We start from the raw sequence: 8,324 nt of genomic DNA on the forward strand, positions 1-8,324 counted from the left end.
ATCAAAATAATCGTGATTATCATTTTGGCCATAATCGTGCAGCCCTAGTGTGAGTGTTATTACATTGAAAGGATTGATTTAAGCATTTGGGTTCAACTGTTAGAGCTTTCTTGGTCTTTGAGGGTTTGTTATATACCCATTTCACACCAAGGTGCTTTAAACCTGCATTCTATCTATTTTCCAGCAGGGGGCGACGTCACTGGTTGTAACAATGAGTCTGTTTCTAAAGAAGTCTATGGGGAAATTTCTCTACTTCTCACTCAATTTAATATCTTAGTAACAATGTTTTTTTTTAGTTTATGGCCTCAATCGCTACTTTCAAGTCTTCTTCAATATAGCATGTTGTTCATTTTGTAAATTATTATTATGCTTTAGGGTGGCTTGAGGCTTCCATGGCACTGTGTAGGCTACATTCAAATAGCCGTGAACTTGTTTTGGGGTGTTTTCCATGTTTTCATCTTAAAATTTGACCCTCTCACTGTTTTCATGTAATAATAGTTAATTTAAATATTTGGTCGCCTAAAAATGTCTTATTCAGCATTATGCCAACCAAGCTAGCTAGCTACTGCTAGCGTTAGCTGGTAAGTTAAGTGATAGTTTGCCGATTTGATGTACTACTGCTGCTGGCGGTACCCAAAGGGCATTTACCAGACGGTAAATCTCCACTGGATGACTCGCTTCAGATGGGTTGAAAATGGGCAACTTTCACACTTTAGCATTTAGCTTAGCGCTGACGTCATTCACATCCATATTAAGTAGCCATGTGCAGGAGGCGCTGGTAAAGAGAGAGGGGCTGGTTTGTCTCCACCAGATGCTAAGTTTACCATCAGCTTTCTTTTTAGCTTGTTTTCTAAAATAAATCGCTATTTGCAGAGTAGCATGATTTAGTTGTGTAAGAGACTGCTGGGCAAGAGACTGCATGCAGACATTAATGTTACCTTTTTTAACTTGCCCGCTCATTTTTTTGCATCTTAAAATGATCCCAAATTTTCTGCCATTTTCTCCGCCTTTCTCTTCTCTTAGTCCCTCACTATTTTTCTCTCTTCCTTCATTTTGTAATCTGCCCAGTCAGTCTTCATGGCATGTGTCAACAGCAGCATCAGCCCGTTGTGCGACAGTAATAATCATCTGTGAGGAAACACAGTAGTATAACGTGAGTTACATTGTTTAAACGAAGCTTTGAGGAAACTCATTTTGCAGCAAGGATTTTTAGTACTCAAATTATTCGACTTACTCAAGGAATTGTTTCAGCTCTACTCGGTTCGGCTCAACTAAGCTCGCCCGCGGTCCCCCGTCCTACTTTTTCTATTGCAGATTCAGCCTCATGTGTAAGGCAAGCGTGGCTGGTCGTCATAGCGACGCTGCAGGAAACTGCCTAATGACCTAATGCAACACAAGCACACTGAACGTCAAAGGTGCGTTTTTGTTTTTGCCAACAGCCAACAGCCTTTACACATACAACACAGAGTCTACGATAGTGAGTAGTGAGGATGGAGCAGTGAGTTATTTTTTATAAGTTATAGTTGCTACACACGCACACACACTGCCCTATCTACAAAGATTGCATACATATGAACATTATAAGGTGCTATGCTCATTTACTGTATAAATGATGACCAAACACACAAGGGAAATACAATTCATATGTATGAGCTTGGACTGCATGCTGTGCAACACACACACAAACCCAACACACACACCCCACACACACACCACAACAACAACACCACACACACACACACACCACACACACACACACACACACTACTAACCAACCACACGGATTAAATAGGGCATGACCTTGCAGCACCCTAGCCCATATAAATAGGAAGCTATGCTCTATGATCAAGTGCATGTGTTGCTGTGCTTCTTCAAATTGCATCTGTTCCTCAATGTGTCAATAAGAGTGTCTATGAAGTTTTGAGAAAGCAAATAACTTATTAAGACAAATGTAAAAAACGGAAAAGAATTAATTCTACATCTGATAAGCATTTTTTTTTCTTTCCTCATTCACTAATGCACCCACAATATCCCCCTCTCCTTTCCTCATCCCCTCCTGATCTGGCAGCAGGCCAATTTCCGAACATGGTGATGGAGCAAAAGAAAATTGATTTCTAAAGAGCTCTGTCTGCTATTTCTGGATATGAAATATGCAACCAGTTATTAGTCTAACACTGATATTAACATAACACGACAACTGTGTCAAGATATATAGTAAAGATGTCTCTCTTGTTAACGCTGAGAGATACATGAAATAATCTAAAAATGACAAACTGCCACCAAGCATTCCATATCATTATCAATATTGCACAATTGTGATGATATCTGCTTTGTTTGAGAGGAAAAGAGGCACAAAAGGCGCTTTGAAAAGGTTGGCACTGCAGTGATGCTGCTATGAGACAGACAGATTCAATATCTTGATCGTGCAGACAGGCACAGCGGGCTGTTCCATATTAGCTATTATGCAGCTATTAATGAATGTACACTAGGAAAGGTCAAACAGCCCACACACTGATGTGCATGGACCCACACATTAACACAGATGCACCCATGCATAGACTCACATGCACAAAGTCAGCAGAAAGGTCACAGCATACGGTGTGTAAGAAACAGATTTTTGAAGATGCTGCCTGTTGCTATGGAGCACTTCTGGTGGAAAACATACACACACACACACACACACACAAATACACACACACACACACACACAAACAACACACACCACACACACACCACACACACACACCACACCACACTAGACAGACACAAACAATGATGCACTATCAATCTTAAGGAAAGCAGAGAAATGCACCACCTATGAACACACCACACACACACACACACACACACACACACACACACACACACACACACTTGTTCAATCAATCTATGTCCTATCAAAAAGGCAAAGAAGCAGTGGATACTTTTCAGGAGCACACTGCCTTAATTATTGCTCTGTGTATGTATAGAAGAAAAGTGGGCACTTTGCAAGAACAACATTGCTTTTCTGTTTATTCCTTCTGGACCGGATAAATTATGCCACTCGGTTAATCAGATTCTTCCCTTGATGCAGTTTAGCACCTCATGAGAGACAGAAAGAGGGAGAATAAACTAGGTGTCTGTACTGTAACAGCTACACTGCACATGTTCCATATAATAAACATGCTAATGAACTACATTTTCTTTTGCTCTTCCTTAAAATGCTCCCCTAGGGTATTAGCTTTAAAGTACTCTGCCAAACCTTCTTCCATAGTACGGAGGAGGAGGGTCTGGCTAATCCACACAGAATTCCGGGATGGAAGAAAGACTTGCTCTGGTTTATTGCCATTTCTTCAAACCAATCACAATTGTTATAGGTGGTGCTAAACGCAGCACGAAGCCACAGTACCTCTGTAAAATAGCCTCAAAGGAACTTGTTTTGGTGGAACGTGTGTACGTTCAGAAGTTGTTTTAGTCGTCCAACAGAAAACTCAGATTGGACAGGTAGTCTAGCTAGATGTCTGGATTTACCCTGCAGAGCTCTAAGGAGCAGTTAACCATAGTCCTCAAAAACTCACCGGAGTTTACAATGGCAACACGAAGAAAGCTGAAAGAAACGGACATCCGGCCGAAAAGAGGTGCATCCGTGGCACTTTTCTCAAAAGTATTTTTAATTAACAGTTTTTTATCAAAATAGTTGCTAATACATTTTCTGTCCATTGATTGATCAACTAATTGTTCCAGATCTAGTTTAGAGTTGTTGTTTGGACAAAGCAAACGTTATGAAGAAGTCTTCTTGGGCTCTGGGAACCTCTGATGGGCATTTTTCACAAATTTCTGTAATTAATCTGTTATGTAGCAGTTTCACAATAGTGAAAATGTTAATTTTGCAGCTCTGATATGGTGTATAAGGTGCGTTTCTCTCCTAGTCTAGAGACTCTGTTGCCCTGTCTGCTGCAGTGACCTGAAGTACAGCAGAAGTCAGTACATCCTGATCAATAACTGTATGTAAACAGAGCATGAGGCCTCTGCTCAGATTAGCTGGTTGGGCTACATGTGGAAAAATAGACCCAGTGCAAGTCAATGGAAATAAAAAGGCAGAGTATGGACTGCAGTGAGGGGAGTTTTGGGTAAATAAAATGTCCTTTTCTGAGGACTGAAATGATGGCTGCATGTGCAATGACTGAAATAAATTGAATTATTTCTTATTTATATATGAACATGACTCCTCATTACAATGTTTCTGAATGAGTGATATTTGGGGGTAGCTTTTAATGTTTGTTTGTGTGCGTTTGTGTGAGTCCTGGCGACAGGCAGGCGAGTGCTGTGTAAAGGCCATAAGCTCGTATCATCCTTCCACAGATGCCAAGTATGAGACTGTGCATTCTTCCCAAAGTGACAAATATTTGCACTGTGCAGGCTCTCAATGAGATTAATAGGAGCCAGTGAAACTAGATGCAGCAAGTATCCGACATAATCCATAATATGTCTGACATGTGTCTCATATTCATATTTCATATAAAGTCATTATTGAAGGTGTGCCAGAGCTTGGATTTGCACTGCCGTGAAGAGTTTCTGGATCAGGAGGAAAATCCTTGCATCTACTTCAAATTATATTGGGCTACCAACTTTCTCTAAATTTATTAAAACTACACAAGAGCTGAAATGAAATGAGTTTTCTTTAGTAATTGATTGAAGATGACTCTACTACATTGATAATTGATTAATCATTTATGTAGTTTACTGTATCAAGCAGAAAAACCACCCATTCTCTGGTTTCATCTTTTCCAATGTAAGGATGAGCTCCCTTTTTTTGTTACTGGAAACTGAATATTTTTGGGTTTTTGACTGTTGGTCAAACACAACAACACATTTGGAGACCTCACTTTGGATTCTGGCATACTGTGATTTTCTCACATTTTATTGCACAAACAATTGATTCCCAGATCCAGAACTGATATAATCATTAGCTACAGCCCTAAACTACATTAGTCCAGCACCTCATGGTGAACAACCCAGAAACAGATGCATCGACCTAGATAATTCTGCTTTTAGAGACATTGTTCAATGAAACCCCCAAGAAGGATTTCATAGCACGATAGAAAAACTATAATATCATGCAGCAATAGGCATTTGGAAACTTAGATCAAAACTATGCTTTAAATTTACCTACAGATATTTTTTTAAATAACACAAAGTTTGCAGAGGTTGCTACCAACTCTGACACTCGCTACCCCAGCAGGTGGTCCATAGCAATATTGAGTGATTTAAGGTTCCAAAGCCTTAACAGTATTCTGCTCGAAACAGACAGAAGAATGATCCAGACGTCAAATAAGGAGGTCCATACAGTTCAATAATTCATCTGTTGAACAAACTCTACTGTCAGTATTCTCCATTCAGTTCAGAGACCATCGCTCACCTTGCGCAGAGGCGCTGACTCCTCTCCACGAAACCGACAACCATCCGCCAAATGCCTGTATTTAATCCTTTAACGCACCTGTGCAGTAAAATCCGTCAAAACTTAACGTCAGTCTTTTCAGGTGGAGCGTCACCTAACGCTGTTATTCAATTCAGATATTTTCTTTATTTCTTGTTTCAAATCATTCCGTAGCCTACCCTCTAAAAAAAAAAAGAAAAAAAAAAAAAGCTTCTCGCGCTGCTCGCTGTAGTGATGCGCGTGCCCTCCAACGACTCCTCTGTATTCCGTAGTATGGCCGAGGTAAGAAGAAACGTAGCTCTGTTGATATCTTCCACGAGCCTACTACTCCGACCGAAAGGCACCGCGGAGGGAAAACAAAAACAAAGTAAGCTATCCCAGCGTGAGGGAGTGAAAAGTGGGGAGAGAAGGGGGCGAGGGGAGGGAGGGCTGAGGAGGGAGGAAAAGAAGAAAGTGTGAGTAGCGTTTACCGGGATGAATGAAAGACGGAGAGCGCTCTCGGCTCCCAGTCTGTGTGACAGTGTATGATCCTGAATGCTGGATTTGCAGAGGGAGTGAGTTGTAGCACTGGTTGAGTGAGTAGGTTTCCACACAGTGCACCCACATGAATATCATCTTACATAAAAATGCACAGTGAGACAGAAAGAGCGGCAACATTCCCAATTATAGTGTTATGCTGCTCAGGTGTGTGGCATTCACCTTCTCACATATTACTGACCAAGATGTTTTTATAGTTTCAAATGAGGTCGGGATTGCGCATCTGAGGGGTGGCATGAGGTTTAATAAGATAAGAGGAAATAGTAACAAAAATACTTCTGCTACACAAAGCTAGATATTTTCAGCTACCATTTTCTAATCTTAGTTTTCTTGTGATACACTGAAAAGTTTAAAACCTCTAAAAAATATTCATTCAAAGGGAAAATTACTCTTTGATCAAATTGCTTGCAGCCTACAGATATTATACATGAGGTGGTGTAGGTGTTGTGAGTTTCTGCACTGTTGTTCCAGCTGTTGTTGTTTGACTGAAGATATTTACGCCTCCTGGACAGGTTGCCACTGATTCCTGTGATATTCCTACAATAATTGAGATGAATAAATACCCTGTGGTATCTTCTTTTCACATTTGATTCGACAGTTCAATAATTTGTCATTAGGACTTTATTAATGTGCTAAATCACTTGTTTGTCAGAAAAAGAAATACCAATTTGAAGACAGCACTTTGGTCTCAGGGAACTTGTGATGGCCCTTTGTTTCTATTTACCCACCTTTTTTTAGACCAACAATTAGTTAGTCACAGTTGGAAGAAAATGGATAATAATGGATACCAAATGCCAAATACCAAAATGCTACCAAAGCTATATGGATATTTTTCTCTGCCCCCTTTTATCATGGCTTCCATTTTGCTTCTTCATACAGCATTATTCTGTGGAAATAAAGTTATGCTGATGACCTGAAAGCAAGAACTGAGTGGTCAACATGTAAGCTACAATATGAGGATGAAAATGGTCTGTTGCTGTATAGGTCTGATTCTGCAAACCCACTCAAATAGAACACACTTGGGTTAAAACTGGCAGATTCTACAAATCATTACTTCAGAAAAACCAAATTGCTGTAAATGAACCCATATTTCTGGAGGAAGTATTTCTTAGGAATTTAAATAACAAACAGTTGCGTTTGAATCCCAATCAAATCAAAACATTACAAAGCCATGATTCACAGTCCAACCCACGGAAACCCCATGTTTGGTGCCAGAATGATTTGCACAGCTAACAATAACCACCCATTATCAAAAATGGCATTAAGTTACTGTAGATTGCAAACATTTCCCAAATCCTATGCACCAAATTTAGAGCTTAGCTGAAAAGAATGACATTGCTATGCCCCTTTAAAAAAAAAAAATATTCTGTTCAATTATCCAGAGTCTTTTGGAAATGTCAAATTTTCTCACTAGTGTATGAATGTGCATTCATTCCGGGAGAATGGGCGCCTATTACACGCTTTCAGAGGCTGTGACAGCAGCCCTCAGTGAAAAAGCCAAACACTTCACAGCTCAGACAATATACCCAGGCAGACGGACACTCACATACACACACAAGCATGCACTCACAGCTCCAAATACACACAAACCCACTGACACAATGCACATCGACGAGATGAAAGGGCCAATTTATCAAACCACCAGCCAAGGCAGGCTTGAGGACATATAGTGCCAGCATGGGTCTGGAGAAAGAGGGCAGGATGTGCCTGTGTGATTGTGTGTTTAACTTTTCTTTTTTCTTTTGCCTTGACAGTAAAGTCGTTCTACCCAACATAACATTCACTTTTGCCTTTTGGGTAGTTTTCCCAAGTAAAATGCATTACCTTTAATACTGATGCCGGCTGACATGGCTGCATGGCAAGAGTATTTATAGTTCTTGTGATTGTCAGGTGCTTTGGAGTGTGTGTGTGTGTGTGTGTGTGTGTGTGTGTGTGTGTGTGTGTGTGTGTGTGTGTGTGTGTGTGTGTGTGTGTGTGTGTGTGTGTGTGTGTGTGTGTGTGTGTGTGTGTGTGTGTGTGTGTGTGTGTGTGTGTGTGTGTGTGTGTGTGTGTGTTAAAAAGAGACAGTGAGCAAAAGAGAGGGAGAGAGAGATGGTGCTATTGTCCCATGTTATTTCTCATTAAACTACAGGATCAATGTTCATTCTCGGAGCTTTACAGCATTTACAAGCCCAAACTAATCCACTATTAGAGAGCTGCATGACAGAGCTGCAGAGAAGGCACAGAACAGTGCTTGGAAAGAGGTTGTGTTTAAATGAATAAAAGAACAGCACCAAAAACAGTCTGTATAAATTCTCTCTGAACAGGACACACTGCATGCCATGGCATTGATCAGTTGTGGGACTCGTATCTTGAAACTGTCAGGGAGATA

General features: G+C 40.5%; 1 protein-coding gene and 1 long non-coding RNA gene across 4 annotated transcripts in view; one reads left to right on the top strand and one right to left on the bottom strand.

The window, feature by feature from the left end:
* LOC116705365 (uncharacterized) overlaps positions 1–1,145 on the top strand; it is a 21,924-nt gene extending 20,779 nt beyond the window's left edge. The window contains exon 4 of the long non-coding RNA XR_004335919.1: positions 499–1,145. This is a non-coding gene — a long non-coding RNA (uncharacterized LOC116705365). The remainder of the gene's footprint in view (positions 1–498) is intronic.
* The window catches only part of zgc:171482 (zinc finger protein), a 63,644-nt gene extending 57,683 nt beyond the window's left edge, over positions 1–5,961 (bottom strand). For 2 of the 3 annotated variants that reach the window (XM_032541491.1, XM_032541488.1), the window contains exon 1: positions 5,399–5,960. The gene's annotated coding sequence lies outside the window, so the exon portion shown is untranslated. Of the gene's footprint in view, positions 1–5,398 lie in introns of all 3 variants that reach the window. The other variant, XR_004335918.1, reaches the window with a different exon arrangement.
* Between the last annotated feature and the right edge of the window lie 2,363 nt (positions 5,962–8,324).

Source organism: Etheostoma spectabile, chromosome 17 (assembly GCF_008692095.1).
Source record: "Etheostoma spectabile isolate EspeVRDwgs_2016 chromosome 17, UIUC_Espe_1.0, whole genome shotgun sequence".
NCBI classification, from domain to species: domain Eukaryota; kingdom Metazoa; phylum Chordata; class Actinopteri; order Perciformes; family Percidae; genus Etheostoma; species Etheostoma spectabile.